We start from the raw sequence: 20,059 nt of genomic DNA, 5'->3' as shown, positions 1-20,059 counted from the left end.
TGTAGGTCAACTGAGCCTATTTGACTTGCATCTTCACTTAGCTCTATTTATTCTATGGGTTCTACGCCACACCCAAGAAACACGCAAGTACCTAATATTACTTGAGGTGGAGATCAAGGCACACATCGTGAGTTACCAAAGATACACTTTTTTGGTTGGGGAGTCTCTAAATTAAATTAACATGCGTCATTTATCCTAGTTATGGAAAAGTTATTATTTTAGCATATTAAATACAGTATATCACCTCAGTAGCACACTGGCTGTAATGCAAGTCTGGGTATTATGTGACTAAGATTGGGCTCCACATCATTTACCCAGCGCCCATGCTCGAATGCGGGTGAGCTAATGTGTGGGGGTTGTTGGGAAGGGGCTACCTGGTGATCATTTGGGGTGAGACGTACTCCGTTCAATGTAAGGTCATCTGTGTACACTGGACGTTTTATCATCTTTACTTTTGTACATTTGTACGATACAGTCCACATGAAAAATAGCATTTTTTCCTTCCCATTTCAGTAACATGACATGCATTTTAAGAAATTGAATTTTGTGGAACACTTTCATGTCATTACCACAGGAGTTACCTTTATACTGGTTATGTAAATAATACATGCTTGTTACAAAGAATTCAAGTAGTACAGAAAGGCCATAGAAGAGAGTAAAAACTTCACTCCAGAGCTTATCACCCAGATACAACTGGTGTGAACACTGAACACTATTCCATACTTCTCTCTATCAAATACATATGGCTTTGTATTTCAAATAATAAAAAGATATTTTTAAGGAGCATTCTCACATATAAAAAAGAGTTATCTGAAATAGACATATCCTAGTCTTACCTAGCCCACAACGTGATAAACCTCCATCACAGACTGTCATCCTAAGAAAGGCCATTCTTTCTGTGTGAGCATCCTATAAAACTAGAGTAATAACATCTACATTTATAGTCTGCTGCCAAGTTCAAGAAATCTTTTATGTTCTTAGTATAAAACTTCAAAATAAGGAGCCCTTCCAGGTGTAATGCTTTCTTAAGAGTACTTAAAAGTACTTTTAAAAATACTTATACTTATTTTTTAAAAGATTTTATTTATTTGTGGGCGCCTGGGTGGCTCAGTTGGTTAAGCGACTGCCTTCGGCTCAGGTCATGATCCTGGAGTCCCAGGATCGAGTCCCGCATCGGGCTCCCTGCTCGGCAGGGAGTCTGCTTCTCCCTCTGACCCTCCCCCCTCTTGTGCTCTCTCTCCCATTCTCTCTCTCAAATGAATAAATAAAATCTTTAAAAATAAATAAATAAATAAATAAATAAATAAATAAATAAATAATAAAAGATTTTATTTATTTGAAAGAGAGAGAGAGTGCGCAGGCATGAGTGGGGGGGGGGGCAGGGGGAGAGGGAGAGGCAGGCTCTCCCATGATCAGAGAGCCCAACAATGATGTAGTGCTCAATGCTAGGACCCTGAGATCATGACCCAAGCCGAAGGCAGACACTTAACCAACGGAGACACCCAGGCTCCCCAACAGTACTTATACTTTTAACGGGCCTCAATTGATAATAATAGCAATCAAGAATTTCATTCCTAGGAATCAGCGAATCAGCTAAACTACAGCCCTTACAAAGCAGAGCTTGAGTTGGGCATCTTTGGCCTGGGTAGTAAACTCCCCAAATGTTCATCTAAACACACCGGTATGGTTTTTCTCTCCATTTGTTCCAGCATATTCTTCCTGGCGTGTGGAGTAGAGTTGACTGGGGTAGGGTGGTCATAGATTATTCACCTCCTGCCTAAATCCTTACACAATTAATTATCCCCTGTAGAGGCAGAGGTGGATAAAGCCAGTTGTTTATTTAGACAAGGAGAAGCCAGGTTTAAAAAAAGGAAGGCAATACAGGATGGGACCAAGAGATAACAGTGACCTTGAACTCAGACAACTAAATCTCAAATCAACTAGCCAGCTGTTGACATGGGTAAATAATTGTTTTAACCTCAGTTTCTTCATCCCTAACATGAAGATAACACCACATAAAGTTGTAGTAATGATTAACGAGAGCAACAACTGTTAAAATTTTTATAAATGTTAAACATGTTTGGGGCACCTGGGTGGCTCAGTCGTTAAGCATCTGCCTTCTGCTCAGGTCATGATCCCAGGGTCCTGGGATCGAGCCCCGCATCGGGCTCCCCGCTCGGCAGGAAGCCTGCTTCTCCCTCTCCCACTCCCCCTGCTTGTGTTCCCTCTCTCGCTGTATCTCTCTCTGTCAAATAAATAAAATCTTAAAAAAAAAAAACATGTTTAACAAATGTCAAAATTCCTAGTTCATCTTAATCTGATTCTTAATCTCTGTCCCTTCCTTCAGAATTCCAAATAATCCTGTTATACTAGTAAAAAATAATAATATGACACATCACCAGTGGGAAATTGAATCAGATTACCCAGATGATCAGGTAAGATCCAGAAAAATAAACTGTATCTCCGACCTCCCAGTCCATTTCTGGGTCCTCGGGCACATGTTGCCTTTATTTATTTATTTATTTTTAAAAGATTTTATTTATTCATTTGAGACACAGAGATACAGAGAGAGAGAGGGAGAGAGAGAGAGAGGGAGAGATAGAGAGAGAGCATGAGCAGGGGGAGGGACAGAGGCAGAGGGAGAAGCAGGCTCCCCGCTGAGCCAGGAGCCCGATGTGAGACTCAATCCCAGGACCCTGAGCCGAAAGCAGACGCTTAACGACTGAGTCACCCAGGCGCCCCACACGTTGCCTTTAAGGACCAGTGATTCTCCTTTAGTCGCTCTTAAGAGTGAGCCCTCTTCTAATTTACTGGTAAAAAAAAAAAAGTCTGCATTTAGTTTCACAGCATGAAAGAGGAAGAAGTCTTTTGTGGTTCTCTCCAATACTGAACCTAGCTGTTTCTTAGGACAATATTCAATGTGTCCTAATGGGTAGAATTCATTTCTGTGCACCTACCCCTGTTCAGGAAATGAAGGTCCTAGATCATTAAATAAGAGGCAGGAAAGCTTACTGGAGTCCAGACAATATGATTACCAGCAGGTTAAAGATGAGGAAGAGAAGAAAATGCAGGGGCTTTCAAATTACCAACCAGTAACATAGTCTTGCTGGGTTTTGGTGAGTACACCTAGGTAGCCAGTTTTTAACAGCTTTTTGTAGAAAGCCCAAGTAATATTTTTGAGATGACAAACACATGAGATCTTGTTTCTATATAGGGGCTTAAAAACAAAAACAAAGACAAAAGAAATGCTTTTTGAGAAGGTAAGTTTATCAGTGAGGACTTAATCCACAGGCTAAAGGTGAGTATGCAGAGACTCTGGAAAATTTCAGGAATTCTTTTGTCCCATTCACATCCTCCACTCATTGTACTCATATGTTCGATTCTGACCTTTAGAAGTTTGGAATTGTGGAGTCGATCTTTAGCAGTAGTGATGGTGGAGGTAGGAATGGTGGTAATTGAAATAGGGAATAATTTTAACACTTCCTAGCTCAGGCACCCTGTTAAGGGCTTTCCATACCCCGACTTAATCTTCATAGTGTTTAGCAGCACTGATAAGTCAGCAGCTACCTTTGATTACAAGCTTCTCATGTACAGAAGCTGTGCTGTTTTTAGAGAAGGAGAGAAGTTGGGAGAGGGGCAGAGGGAGAGAGGGAGAGAGAGGGAATTTCAAGCAGGCTCCACCCCAGCCCTTAACTCAACACAGGGCTTAATCCCAGGACCCTGAGATCATGACCTGAGCTGAAACCAAGAGTCTGATGTTTAACCTACTGAGCCCCCCAGGCACCCCTCTGCTGTTTCTTATATACACAATCGCCTTTAATTTTCAATTTTAATTCTATAGGGTTAGTACTAGTCTTTACTTCAGAAATGTTGGAACTTATTGTCAGAGGTGTTCACTCAAGTAACTTACCAAAGGTGTGAATGTATTCTGTGTATTTATATAGTTTATAATTGGTGCAGCTGGTTTTTATCATATTGTGTTAATTCAGACATATTTTACTATTGCCTTTGCCATTAATAATAAATAATTTTTATTTGAGACCTAGTCATTGTCTCAAACATTATACTAGATGCTTTATTATCTTATCTTGATTAATATTCACATTTACCTATATGATTACTCTTCTCCCTTTTTAATAGATGAAGAGACTGAAGTTCAGAGAAGTGGATCCCTCAGGCTAAGGCTACACTTGAATGAGTCTTTTGAGATACTGATCCAGGCCTGTATTGGTCCAAAGTCTATGGTTGCCACTAACGTTGACTACTGAATCGACCCAGGGGAAAACAAACAAACTAAAATAATAGTGACTGCATCATTTTTAGGTGTACAGATATCTAGTATCATAGTTAAAATAAGAGTGAGGTTAATCTCTAAGGCTGATTGAGATCAGTAAGCTGCACTGACATACAAAAAGAAAGAAAATACCAAAATGCTGGCACTAACACTGTAATCCGGCCACTAGTCTGAGTATATTTCAAATACCCCTCAAATTTCATCTCAAATTCAGGTGAAGCGAATAGGACATAAGTTGTATTGTATCAGAATGATACCTTGGATGTAACAACAGAAGTATCATGGAAGTTTTCATTTTTTCATCCAATTTTAGGTTTTGTACACCCAGCACAGAGTTTGCCATGTGCATAGAAATTACGAATTCTTTTCCCCTGAGATTGGCAGCAAGATGAGGGTACTTGCAATCACTAAATCTATTAATATTATAGGGGAGGACTTAGTGTAATAAGTGAAGGACAATAAACAAAATATATGAGGATGAGAAAGAAAGAAATAAAACTATCAATATTTGCAGATCACATAATTGTATCTGTAGGAAATCCAAAATAATTCACATATAAATCATTAGAATTTATACACAAAATTGAATGTTTACTGCTAAGAAAGTCAATATAAAAAGAAAATCTTTATATATTAGCAATGAGCACTTCAAAAATGAAATGTTTATGATTTTATAATTAACATTTAGAATCACATTGAAAAGCACCAAATACTTAGAAATAAATCTAAAAGATGTGCAAAACTGCTATTCTGAAAACTACAGCACATAGCTGAGAAAATACAAAGATTATTCAAGTAAATATTTATGAATTTGAAAATTTAATACTGTAATGGTGTCAATTCTAACTAAAACTGATTTATAGATTGATTGCAATCCTATTCATTATTCAAAATGGCATAATAAAATATGTTATTGAATTCTAGTGTGGAAATTCTAAAATTTATTATAGGAATACAAAAGGGAGGGGTTCCTGGGTGCCTCAGTCTGTTAAGCGTCTGCTTTTGGCTCAGGTCATGATCCCAGGGTCCCGGGATCAAGTCCTACATTGGGCTCCCTGCTCGGTGGGAAGCCTGCTTCTCCTTCTGCCCCTTCCCCCACTCATAGTCTTTCTCTCTCTCTCTCTTTCTCTCTCTCTGTCAAAAATAAATAAATAAAATCCTTAAAAAATGCAAAAGGGAAAGGCTAATCAAGGCAAAGAACAAATCTGAAGAAATTACCTTCTAAACATCAATTCTTTTTTTTTATTATGTTATGTTAATCACCATACATTACATCATTAGTTTTTGATGTAGTGTTCCATGATTCATTGTTTGCATATAACACCCAGTGCTCCATGCAGAACGTGCCCTCTTTAATACCCATCACCAGGCTAACCCATCCCCCTACCCCCCTCCCCTCTAGAACCCTTCAGTTTGTTTCTCAGAGTCCATAGTCTCTCATGGCTGATCTCCCCCTCCGATTTCCCCCCCTTCATTCTTCCCCTCCTGCTATCTTCCTCTTCTTCTTCTTTTTTTTTAAACATATAATGTATTATTTGTTTCAGAGGTACAGATCTGGATGGAACTGGAGGGTATTATGCTGAGCGAAATAAGTAAATCAGAGAAAGACATGTATCATATGACCTCACCGATATGAGGAATTCTTAATCTCAAGAAACAAACTGAGGTTTGCTGGAGAGGTGGGGGGATGGGAGGGATGGGGTGGCTGGGTAAACATCAATTCTTATCAGAGCTATGGGGAAAGCATATAAGATCTTTGTGACCTTAAGGAAAAAATTTCTCAGATTTTTCTCATAAAAGCAACTTAACATAAAGGAGATTGATTCAAATTAAGTAAATTAGGAACTTCTATTAAATAAAAGAGTGAAAAGTCAAACCAAAGTGAGAGAACAAAGAAGGTATATATTAATATAAGGAATATATAAAGAACAACCAATCAATAAATAAAGACAGGACATCCACTATAAAAATGGAAAAAAACTTGGACAAGCTTTCACAAAGAAGAATATCCAAATAACTAAAAAATATATTTAAAATGTGCTACTCTATTAATCATCAGAGAAAAGCAAATTAAAACCATAATGTGATATCACTAGATACCCTTAGGAAGGGCTAAAATTTATTTTTTTACTTTTTTATTATTTTTTTAGATTATGGGTTTTTTTTAAAAAAGATTTATTTATTTTTTTGAGAGCGAGAAAGTGAACATGAGTGGGGAGGGCAGAGGGAAAGAGAGAGGGAGAATCTCAAGCAGACTCTGTGCTAAGTGTGGAGCCCGATTCAAGCTCAATCTCACCACCCTGAGACCATGAACTGAGCCAAAACCAAGAGTTGGGTGCTTAACCGACTGAGCCACCCAGGTGCCCCAGGAATGGCTAAAATTTAAAAATAAAAACATGAAAATGAAAAGCTTGACAATATCCCATGCAGGCAAGGATCTGGAGCAAATAGGACTCTCCTACACCTCTGGGCTGATAGGAATATACACTTGTATAATCACCTTGGAAAACTCTTCAACAATATCAGCTAAAGCTGATCATGTGTACAGTCCATGATCCAGCAATTCTACTCCTAGGTATATACTCAACCAAAATGTGTACAACATATTCATCAAAAACCAAATGCAAACATGTTCATAGCAGCACTATTTGGAATAACTCAAACCAGAAACAACCCACATGTCCATCAATTCTAGAATGAATAAATAAATTGCTCTATATTCACCCAATGGAATACAATAGTGTTGAAAATAAATAAACTAATATACGCAGTGAAGTAAATGAATCTCACATATATAATGTGAGATGATGGAGGTAGACACAAAAGAGTAATAGTATATGATTCCATTTATATAAAGATAAAAAACTGCTAAAATTAATTTATAATATTAGGAGCCAGAATAGTATTGACTTTAGAAGAAAAGACAAGTGTGGTGACTAGAACAAGGTAAGCTTCTACGCACCAGAAAATTACTCTAGCTTGATCTGAGTGGTGATTACATGGATGTGCTCTTTTTGTTTTTTAAGATTTTATTTATTTGACAGAGAGAGATACAGCGAGAGAGGGAACACAAGCAGGCTTCCCGCTGAGCAGGGAGCCCGATGCGGGGCTCGATCCCAGGACCCTGGGACCATGACGTGAGCCGAAGGCAGATGCTTAACGACTGAGCCACCCAGGCGCCCCTGGATATGCTCTTTTTGTGAAAATTAACTAAACTGAACACCCATGATTTGAGTATGAATGTTAGACTTCAGCAACAAATAAGTCTATTAATGAAGAGTTTAGTCCTGTAAGATGGAAAATCCCCTAGAATGTTTGACATAGAATAAACTAGATAAGACACATATACAACATTAGATAAGGTAATAACCAGATGCAAACAAATTTTTATTGTAAGAAAAGTATATTTTAACTCATTTGAATCTGTTTTTAAAAACTAGGCATTTTTAAAAAATGTTTTCAGGTGGCGCCTGGGTGGCTCAATCAGTTAAGCATCTGCCTTCAGCTCAGGTCATGATCCCAGGGTCCTGGGATGGAGCCCGCCCCACCCAGTGAGGCCCCCTGCTCAGAGGGGAGTCTGCTTCTCCCTCTCCCTCTGCCCCTCCACCCACTGGTGCTCTCTCTCATGCTCTGTCTCTCGAATAAATAAATAAAATTTTTAAAAAATGTTTTTGGGACAAAATCTGAATAGTATAGGACCAGAAAAAAATATGAAAGTCTGTAAAAAATCAACCTCTTTAAGGATGCTTGTTCTAAATGGATGTATGGTTTTATACAACCAAAAGGAGCACATTATAGAAAATTATGGAAAGTATTGTAACTAACTGATTAATCAGTACATTAAAAATATGGTTTATATTACTATACAAATATCATTTTTATCTTTTAAATATTTTTCAGTTCTTTTTGCCAAACATCATGTTTATTGAAAAAATAATAAAATAAAAGTGGAACTAACATAAGTGCGACAAGTCTAATGAAATGTTAGCAATCACGTTTGGGAATATTAATATACCATGGTAATGCTGGGCTTGTCGTACGATGAAATTAGGAAGTGTCACAACTTTATACAGACTGTAAAGATTTTCAAATAATATGAAATTTGGATCCTGCCACTGGGACTTTCTCATGTGTCTGCTTTTTCTCTTCTCATCTCTGGACTTACCAGTTTGGACCCTGGGGAAGGATGCAACAGAGATCTGTGGGGCCTAAATTTCTGCTTTTGAAGAAAAGTTTTTCCTTTCACCTGGGCTTTGAACAATTAAATTAGTGAATTCTCCTCTTTTGAGGAGGGGTGGGGGATGGGGAGAATGGGAAGGATTTGGGCTTGGTGTGAGAAGAAGCAAAAACAAGCGCTCACCCTTTATATTTATTTTTCACCTAAGAAGTGAATTCTTATTTCCAGTTATGTCATAAAATAAGCCATGGAGGTGGGTTGGAGTCAGCCTGCACCATCTCATGAAAGCTTATTGTCAAATTTACCGGGGAATTTGCAAGTCAGTTGTTAAAAAACAGCCATTATTAAGAAATATATAAACATCATTAAATAAATCATATTAAAAACAAAGGTGCTAAATGTTCAAAATTTATCACTTTCTAACAATTTTACTATTTGTTCTTGAGGTTATTTACATCTTTTGCATCTGCATGGTGAAAATACCACGTAGTGGTGTGCTAACCGTGCATCTCCTCTCAAGTCCACATTTAGTGAGGTCATGTTGATGGTCTGAAATTGACCCAGTTGGTGGTGTTCACACTACCCAAATCACAGACACTACAAATCAGAGCACTCCCACTCCCTTACAGCAAGTCATTTGTTAAATACTTACTGGCATATTCTGAGAGACTCTGTCAATGATAAAAAGTGTTCTGAGCATAATTCTTGACAGTCTAATCATTGGCAACTGGTTTATAGACAAAGTGACCATACATCATATACATGTATTCGTCATGTATACATGTATCTGCCGTCCCAGCCTTATTATTAATGATGTCATCTTCTCATTCTACAAAACATTTCAGATAGGGGATAAATTACATGGTTACTCTCCTTGTAGGAGAGCAGGCTTGCCCAACCTCAGCACTACTGATACATTGGGCTGGATAATTCCTTGTTGTGGGGATTGTCCTGTGTTCTAAAGGATATCGAGCAGCATCCCTGGCCTCTATGCACTAGAGGCCTACCCTAGTTATGACAACCAAAAATGCCTCCAGGTATTTTTAAATAACCCAGGGGGCGGGGGAAGGGGAGAATGCCCCCTTCTGAGAACAGCTGTCATGCATTGTAAGGGTTGCAACAATTCTAAAAAAAAAAAAAAAGAATTTTCTCTGATGCCAAAAGAGAAAGAGATCTCCTATTTTCTTAGATCTTTTCCTTTAAAAATGTCATTGTAAATTCTTTTTCTGTTGCTTTAATTTGTAATGCTTTTTTAAAAACTGAGGGAAAAAAAAAACCCTCTTGCTAATTTTACAACCCAGGAAAGTTTTTTTGCAAAGTCCTCAGAGCCCACTCTTTGAAATGAAACCACCAAGGAAGATAGCGCCCTATCTCCTGTCTCTGCGAGAGTTTACCTTAGGTGCATGGCTCCGACTAATCAGTGCCTGCTTGTTGTAGAGATACATGACATTCTGTTTTCTGTTGGTTAAAGACAATTAGCCAACCCAGATGCCACGCCAATACCAAGTGAATTTAAGATGAACTACGCAGAGCAAAATGGTTCTGTTGAGTCCTCTCACCTATAGGCAAGTTATCATTTATCTTGAGGTTGTGTAGGTAATGGATTGCATCTGCCTGCCTATTTTTACAAAAGGGTGAGATTTCCTTCCATCTTCACAATCTCTGTAGCAAATTGCCTGTGATGGACCTTGAGTCTAGTTTAATGCTTATTCAGTCATAAAACCGCTAAATTCTTTTCTGCCTTTGCAAAAAGGATTCAGAAGTTGGCAGGAGATTTTATTTTTATTTTGTCCAATAAGAACAACATCAGGACTGAGGTGGAATGGGGAAAGCTGAAGCAAACTAGGACAAAAGAGTGACTAAAATTGTGGCAGCCATCCGAGAGAAACACAAGAAGCATATGGTCGTACGCATAACCTTTTTAAGAGCCAACTTCATCTAATATTTTGGGAGAAAATGTTTTCTTCCCCCCACTCATATCTTCTCCCAAGTTAATACATGCTGAAGATTGCTTCCCCTTATTATTTGTTTTCTCACCAATGTTCTTTGCTCACGTAGCTTCTACTTTCTTTCTACAGCTGGGACTCCCCTGACATGGAATATCATTTCACTTCATTTATCCCCTTTGTGAGCTCTTCAGCAAGACTAGTGTTTTGTAGATTTTCCTCAGGAAATGAAGAGGTGATAATGAGGAAGCACAGCACAGCTGACAATAAAAGATTGAGCACAGTGATCATTAGTCTACATTATCTCATTACCCTTGCCACAGAGACTTTCCCACTGGCCAATTTTTTCTCTCCTCATCTCTGGACTTAACAACTTTGGACTTCCCATCTCCAGTCCAAGGGTAATAAAGGATGTCCCAAATTGTGGGTAGTTAAAGTTGGTCCCCACAGTATCTAAAAATACTATGTAGGCAGGCAGGTAGGAAGCCTGGCCCCAATTATGAAAAAAATAAAGCAATTAGCAACATTACTAAGTAATGTCAACATAGTGCAATTGAGAGATGCTAGCTATCACATTTGAGGTTATCAGGTGAAATTGGGGTTGAGAAGAGGGGAGAGTCATAGCAAGTTGAATTTTGGAGAAAGCAGGAAGGGAACAGAAGGGAATGATATATGGAGACTGAATTCATAAAGAGCTTATAGGTATACAGAAAGAAGCAGACACATGGAAAACAGTTGAATTACCTCAGTGGCTAGATTGAAGATTCATAGCGTTTTGTGATGATACTTCCCCCACCCCAGTGCTTCATGGAACCTTTCAACTCCTAAAATATATTTAATTCTTTGTGAGAACTTTCAATATGTCTGTTCATAGATTTCATCTTACAACACTTATTTATTTATCACCTGTTCTATATCAGGCACTGTAATAGACTCTGAGGATATACTGATGAATAATTAATATTGATATAATTTAGACAAATCTCTACCCTCATGGAACTTATACTCTAAACGAATATTCTCAAGATTCCTTAGCTCCAGGAGTGCCCGGGTCACTCAGTTGGTTAAGTGTCTGCCTCTTGATTTCGGTTCAGGTCATGATCTCAGGGTCTTGACATCAAGCCCCATGATGGGTTCCAAGCTCAGCAGGGAGTCTGCTGGAGATTCTCTCCCTCACTCTCCCTCTGTCCCTGCCACTGCTCTCTCTCTTTCTCAAATAAATAAATTTAAAAGAAAAAAAAAAGATTCCCTAGCTCCCTCATGTCATATGTATCTTTACACTCAATCCATATAGCTTAATATAACTTAGATTTTTTTTATACCTAATAAACCTAATTAAAACATCAGAAAAAGAAAGTAGTTGAAGAAAATAAGTCTCTTTCTTGAAGATTTGGTCTTAAACTTCTATACCTTGCTGATGTTGGATGGCTTCTGGATTTTTATTTATAAGTTGAAGCTTATGGTATCCATTTTTTATAGATCAAAATAACTGCTGGTAATTTCATATGGTTAAACAATATATTTTTCTTTGTATCTGAAGATTACTATAAGAAGAAATTTCTTTTTAAAAATTTTGTTAACATTAAAGTTGATTTTCTATGTAATTATGTGCTTCTGGCTAAATAGTCAAAATACTTGAATGAAAGTCAAAATTATCTGAGACAAAGTATTATGAAAAGAAAGAGTATTCCTAGCATTGAAGAATAAGATGATGTGAATCAAAATTGACACTATGATATATAAATAAGTTCAAATAACATTTTAAAATATAAATTTGATCTTAAGTTCACATCAAAAAAATTACAAGGACAGTGAAAAATTAGACAGAGCAGCATAATAATCCAGTGGTTTCTATATATTAATGAAAATAAACATCTGGTTCTTTGGATATATGGTTTACTCCCACTTAATAAGAAAATCAACTGGCATTAGACATTCTACTACTCCCTATATTTAATGGCATTGATCATAAGCTGTGGTTTTAGAAGTCCAAATGTGAGTAACTGAAATAGGCAGCATTGTTAAAAGTAAATCCAAGCATGTTTTTCCAGGTCCTGGAGAATTCCTTCTTCTCATGGGCTTTCTGGTTGGTTCAAGGCAGTTCCGGCAAATACACCTGTTCATGATATAGTTTACACTGATGCTTGGAGGGAACTGTGGTTTGGAAAAAGGCAAGGGCTTATTCTCGTCTTACTCTACCCAGATGTCTAGGGTGGGGAGTCTGTTATTTAGCTTGCTCTTCCTGCCCTTGTCATCACACCAGAAAGGGGGGCTTACCCTGAGCAGGAAATGATTGTGAAAATTATTTGTGATAACCAGAAAAGAGAAAATGATATGCTTTTATCTAAAGCATGAATCAAAGAAAATACCCAAAAGATTTTAAAAAGTAACAATACTTATAAGCATTAAAAATTAAACAGTAATGTTGTTTCATAATAAAATGAAATAACAAAAATTGTCCAGGGCTATCTGGGTGGCACAGTTGTTTAGGCGCCTGCCTTCGGCTCAGGTCATGATCCCAGGGTCCTGCGAAGGCGGGAAGTCTGCTTCTCCTTCTGCCTCTCCCCCTGCTTGTGCTCTCTCTCTCTCTCTCAAATAAATAAAGTCCTTAATAAAAAAAAAAGTCTTAATCTTGTTGTTGGAATAGGAGTAAAATGAGTATACTGCAGATGAGTTGACTTTTTCTCAGGTAGTTAAAATTTTCTGTGGCTACCTGAAAATGGGACATGGTGGAAATATCAGTGTCTGGTATTAACCACTGCAAACCCTTCATCATCCACGTAAGTAGTAGGAGGGCTTCTGTCTACCACTCCTTACTGTTACCTGGCATAGCGTACTCAAGTTTATAAACATTCCTACTTTATCAAGAGTCTAAGTGAGTATGTTTTTTAAAACGAAAAGTTTTCCAAAGTGAAATAGGGATAGCAAAGTCAGGTGGACATTATCTTTGGATTATCTGTGTCTGTCTGTCATCTTTCCCCCATCTCTGTTACTTTTGGTACACATAAAATTACGGCAGCTTTTAAAATATTTGCAAATAGAATAAGAAAATTCTAGCTATTTATGCATGTCTGAAGTGATCTGTCTTGTTGAAGGACAGGAAGCAAAGACACTTAGGTTTGGGTAAAGTATGGACAGAAAGAGTAGACATATATTCCTTTAAGCATTTAAGAATGGAAAGGAGAGTATAAATTCAAGCGTCAGCTGTCTAAACCCTGAGCTTGTCAGTTGGGTCATCCCAAAAGTGTTAACTGTTTCTGACCAAAATCTATGAAAACAGAGTTAGATTCCACTTAAACCAAATCTTTTCATTATCCTGTTCTAATAAGTCATAAAAGGAAACTCTTTCTGGTAAGAATCCTATTCTTTAAGGAAAATCATCAAAATGAGGGCAGGGGGCAATCTGTCACAGCTTTAATCAGGGTGCACAATAGAATCCGAGGAAAAGATGTAGGAAAAGTGTAACAGAAAACAATGAAACAAAAGATGCTCAGTTAACTCTAGGAGAAAAGAGAGGTGAGACCAATCAATTGGAGGAAGAGGACTTCAAATCAGTTATTATTGAGTGTGGGAAGCCTGAGTCAGTGGACTTGAACAGAGAAAAAAGCAAATAATCAAAAAGCACAAGATTATAGTGAGTTACTTTGCCCCTTTCTTTCCTATCTCCTGAATTGCCACCAAAACTCTTAGCTCAGCACTATGTACATATACACAACAGAAGTATTTATAGATACTGCCAAAGCTACTGCTCAATATAACCTTTTATTTTATTATTTTATTTTATTTTATTTTATTTATTTTATTTTATGGGAAAGGAGAGTATTATTTTTAATGAGCTTTAACAATATCCACTATATCTCTAGAGAGATTTAGATTTTTTTTATATCTAACACATATTTTAACTTAATTTTAAATAAGTTAGAATAACTTTACAAATTCACAAATGAAAATTATACTTTTAATGGTAGATAAATATTAACCTATAGATTTAGATGCAACTAAATATTTGTGAGGTCAATCATACACCAAAAAAAACCCTGCTTTCGTAACCTGATGTTTCAAATTATTTCAATTTGCACTTCATAAATTCAACTTTTTAATAAATATTTTTGCATTATGATTCTAAGATGATTCTATTTAGAGCACTTCACTCCAACACTTTATCATGGATTTAGATGATCTTTATTCCCAATAAACCAAATAGGCCCAACTATTTTCTATTTTAACAATGTTTTTATTAGTTGTAGAGACATCTTAATTTACTATATAAAATTTTTAATTAGATAATGCAACTTTTAAAGCTGTTGAATAGCATCTTGAGACAAATTTGCAAAACTTATCATGTTCCTCTTTCTCATTAACTTGTAGTTTAACACAGTATTCCTTATGCTTCTATGAAACAATAGTCCATGTGAAACAACTTGAGTATCAGAATAAAAAGAGTTACAAACTTTGTTAATGGTGAAAAGTACCGCTGTAGTTTAGAGTGTTCAGCTGAGTGCTCTTTCAACTGACTTACTGGTTACTGGCATGCTCTTCTGGCTTACACCGCCTACCATGAACTTTGACTTAGTATGCACGTGGGATCTCTCAAAACTGTTCTGTTAAAAGAAAGGAGATTGGGGCGCCTGGGTGGCTCAGTCGTTAAGCGTCTGCCTTCGGCTCAGGTCATGATCCCAGGGTCCTGGGATCGAGCCCCGCATCGGGCTCCCTGCTCTGCGGGAAGCCTGCTTCTCCCTCTCCCACTCCCCCTGCTTGTGTTCCCTCTCTCGCTGTTGCTCTCTCTGTGTCAAATAAATAAAATCTTAAAAAAAATAAAAAATAAAAAAAATAAAAGAAAGGAGATTGATTACATAATAAATATTATTTTAATAGACACCTGAACAGCACCTATTTGATGATTTAATGATTTCAATGGCCCAAAATACTTCCTTGAGTTCTATGAAGGTCTATAGACCACAATAAGGATAGTACCAGATAGCCCTGTCCTTGAAGGTGAAGTTGCAAATGAGACCATTTGTGTAAAGTGCCTTCAGTGTCTGGCAAATAATAAGCATCTATTGTTGTTGATGGTGAAGGTGATGATAAATGACTACTCTATTTTTTAATCATGCTAAATACTAGCATCGTGCTTTTCAGTGCTGTTTCAATTCAATATGTTTTAAGACATACTAGACATGTATCATATGACCTCACTGATATGAGGAATTCTTAATCTCAGGAAACAAACGGAGGGTTGCTGGAGTGGCGGGTGGGGTGGGAGGGATGGGGTGGCTGGGTGATAGACACTGGGGAGCGTATGTGCTCTGGTGAGCTCTGTGAATTGTGCAAGACTGTTGAATCACAGGTCTGTACCTCTGAAACAAACAATACAATATATGTTAAAAAAAAAAAAAAAGAAGGTAGCAGGAGGGGAAGAATGAAGGGGGGGAAATCGGAGGGGGAGACAAACCATGAGAGACGATGGACTCTGAAAAACAAACTGAGGGTTCTAGAGGGGAGGGGGTGGGGGATGGGTTAGCCTGGTGATGGGTATTAAAGAGGGCACATTCTGCATGGAGCACTGGGTGTTATGCACAAACAATGAATCACGGAACACTACATCAAAAACTAATGATGTAATGTATGGTGATTAACATAACAATAAAAAAATTTTTTAAAAAGACATACTAGAGATTGTGCCTGGCCTAGAGAATCAACTAGAGCATGATCAACAATAATGCTGCTCTCTCTTCTGGCTTCTCTTCCTCCAGGGAAGATGCTGATCACCAGTCATCACACTCCTCCCTCCAGAGACCAGAGGAGCCTCTACAAACCCTCCTAAGTGGTGTCCAAGCACCCAAGGCTAATTTTGACTTTGCCTGACAGAAGCAATTGCCATTCTAAGGTCTTATCTCTAGTATTAGGGAGTTTAAATGATAGTTGATGACCCAAGCTAGCATCCAAGAAAAGAATGAAGTTTAGAAGTAGAAGAGACTTAGGAAATTTAGAATTGTGTGACACACCTATTGTGACACTTTTCAAATACATTCACACACACACACACACGGGATAAAGAGATTATTCAAAGAAATTATTTACTAAAATGTGGTTGATGGGGAATAAGTAAGTAGTAGGTATATAGATTATATAACCTCAAGCCTTTATCCAAAACTCTGAAGTCAGGTGTGTTTAGAGAAATATTAGTATCAGGATATCATACCTTCTATTATTTGCTACCTTCAGTATGGTCTGGGGTAGCATTCTATAATCAAAGATATTAATATTTCTGCAGCAAAATGCATGAATAGATCTACTAAGTATTATAAATAAAGCTTATACATAGCTTTATGTAAATTTAGATCGTATCAGGTCAGTAATTGTAGATAAGAATTTTTGAAATGTATTTAGGGTGGAATACTATGAATAAGTAGATTTTAATGTATGATGTGTAAGAAGAGTACAGTCATAATATGTTGGCATTCTTTTATCACTGTGAAATAAGATGAAATATATATTTGGTCTCTGCCCCTGTTCCTGACACAAAGCTACTAAAACCCTTGTAGTTTGCTGAGTGATGGGGTTGTTAAGAGGCTCTTACACAGAGCTCCTAAGTCCCTTGGAATTTCCTGGATGATAGAAATGTCTTATTTTCTAATGAGGCAACTCTTGGTAGGCTCCTGGATAGCTTCAGGATGGGGGCTAGTCACCAGAAACAACAAGCCATGATTACAGAACCTTGGAACTTTCAGGGGTCCCTGGGTGGCTCAGTCAGTTAAGCGGCAGACTCTTGATTTCCGCTCAGGTCATGATCTCCCAGTTGTGAGATCTTTGGGCTCCACAGGCTCCACCCTCAGCACCCAGCCTGCTTGAGATTCTCCCTTTCCCTCTCCCTCTGCCGCTCCCCTCCCCCTCACATGCACTCCTCTCTCTCTCTCTCAAAAAAAGAAGCAGCTTGGAACTTTCAACCTCACCTCCCATCCTCTGGAGAGGTAAGAGGGGCTGGGAATTGAGTTAATAATTGGTCATGCATGCATGAAGAAACCTCCATAAAAATCTCTAAATTATGGGTCTGAGGAGTTTCTGCATTGGTGAATGCATCCACATGTCGGGAGAGTGGAACACGCCAACTCCACAGGGACAGAAGCTCCTGTGCTTGGGACTCTTCCAGACCTTTTCCTATGCGCATCTTCATCTAGCTGTTTATCTATATACTATATTATATCCTTTATAATAAACCAATAAATGTAAATAAAGAATAGTAAATAAGGAATGTATAAGAAATTATGGAATTAAAACATACATACACACACATACACATATATGTGATTTTAAGGAAGAGGAGTGCTTAATGTCTCTCTCTCTATACACACACATATAGGTATGATTAATGCCTTAATATGTGTATCTAGATAGATAGATGGATATTAAGCACTCATGTTTGTGACATAAAAAAAAGACAGAGGTGGGGCGCCTGGGTGGCTCAGTTGGTTAAGCGACTGCCTTCGGCTCAGGTCATGATCCTGGAGTCTCGGGATCGAGTCCCGCATCGGGCTCCCTGCTCGGCGGGGGGTCTGCTTCCCCCTCTGCCCTCTTCCCGCTTGTGCTCTCTGTCTCTCGTTCTCTCTCAAATAAATAAATAAAATCTTAAAAAAAAAAAAAAGACAGAGGAACATAGTCTCTTCTCATAGCTAGGGTGATCCTTTTAAATGTAAGTCATATTTTATCCTATCTCTGGTCAAAATCGACAATAGCTCTCAATTTTCTGAAGAGTAAAAATCAATGTCCTTACGAATTCCTGTAAGAACCTGTAAGAGCTGTCCTTGAATTAGCTCCTTATCTACTCTCTCTTTCGACTATACTCCTGCTATAGTAATTTCCTTCCTGTTCTTTAACACGTGAAGTGTTCTCCAACTTCAAGGCCTTTACATTGGCTCTATTTTCTGCCTGGAGTGCTCTTTTTCCTTACTGCCACACAGCCAACCCCTTGCCTTTTTTAAATCTTTGCACAAGAGTTATCTCCTCAATGAGGATTATGGATGCATCCCATTAGAAATTACCTCCAACTCTCCTGCTTCTCCTGCCAAATGCACACCCTTCCTGACTCTCCTCTGTATTGTTCTAAGGCTCTTATCATTACTCATATTCGCTACTATATTGTTATGAGTTGAACTGCACCCCCTATCTCCCACAAAAGACATGCTGAAATCCTAATCCCACGACCTCAGAATGTGACCTTATTTGGAAGTAGGGTTGTGTAATTAGTTAAATTAGGATGAGGTCTTACTGGAATGGGGGCAAGGGTGGGGGCTACTCCAACATGACTGGTGTCCTTATAGGAAGAGGGAAATTTGAACATAAAGACACAGGGAGAATGTCATGTGATGATGAAGGCAGAGATTAGTTATGCACCTGCCAAAACCACCAATGATCACTGGCTGACCCTGAGGCTGAGAAGAGGCAAGGAAGGATTCCTCTGTGAGTTTTCACTGGAGCGTTGCCCTGTGGACACATTGATTTAGGATTTTCAGCCTTCAGAACTGTCAGACAATAATTTTCTGTTGTTTTAAGTCACCCAGCTTGTGGCATTTTGTTAAAGCAGCCTTAGGAATTGAATACATCTGTCTGTATACTATGTCATTACTATCTAATTCCCTTTTTATTGCTCTTATTGCTTATTGTTTGTCCACCTCCTGCCACTGACTCTCCTTCTCCCAGAAGGCAAACATAAAATAGCAGGGCTCTTTCTCACTGCTATTCCCAAAGCACCTACAAGAGTTCCTGGCCCACAGCAGGTCCTCAATACTATCTGAATGAAGTAATACTCCTATACATTGCTTCATTATTTAATCATTTTAGTTGCTCTTTGTGCATTTCCCAGTTGTTGTTTTTTTCATTTAGTGTTTTATTACCCACAGTAACGGGCAACATAGCCAGCAGGAATAATTTAAATAAGCACCAAAACTCAATTTAACACCTCTTCTGAAATAAATATTTTAAAATAATTGTTAAAAGTAATGAGGTTGACTGCTTATAATTTCATCTCTATTTATTTCCCCTAGTCATGCTTTGTGAAGATGCTATGGAACAAGTAATCAAGTCAGATACCAGAAGAGAATAGGAGAGTTAAGATAATCAGCTCTTGAGCAATGGAGAGTTGATTGAACATAAAATGTTTCACTTCCTAACCAAGCCTCCATAGAAGAAATGATCATTCATAATAACCTTCCAAAACGATCATCTCCCCTGCTCCCCCCCCATGACTTCTATCCACCAATCTGTTTAGACTTCTCAAATTTCAATTATTAAGAACATTCAGTCACTTCTGGTCAGGGTAGAGAAATTTCTTCCTTTGAGTTCAATAGTTTAAAAGCTCCAAATTAGTTTATCCAGTTTAACTAAACTCATCTCTCAACAAGCATAAAATCTGTGAAGTTTGACAGGTATTCTACATTTATTAATGTAAGTTACTCCACCAGGATAAAATACCTCTCTTTATGTTTATATTTGCACTCATCAGGGAGATCCCCCCATCCCAGCCACTAAAATTAAACCTTGAAATTGACTGCCCCAGTGAAAGTGAAAATACCTATTGCTTTTAAAAATAAGAGGTCATTCTTTGACTTAAACTTCTTTGGTTTTGGTCTAGAGTAAGACAACAGT

This window comes from Mirounga angustirostris, unplaced genomic scaffold (genome assembly GCF_029215605.1).
Source record: "Mirounga angustirostris isolate CCGP_5_RB_7025 unplaced genomic scaffold, mMirAng1.0.hap1 SCAF_2, whole genome shotgun sequence".
Taxonomy (NCBI): domain Eukaryota; kingdom Metazoa; phylum Chordata; class Mammalia; order Carnivora; family Phocidae; genus Mirounga; species Mirounga angustirostris.
This window is presented reverse-complemented; position numbering follows the sequence as displayed.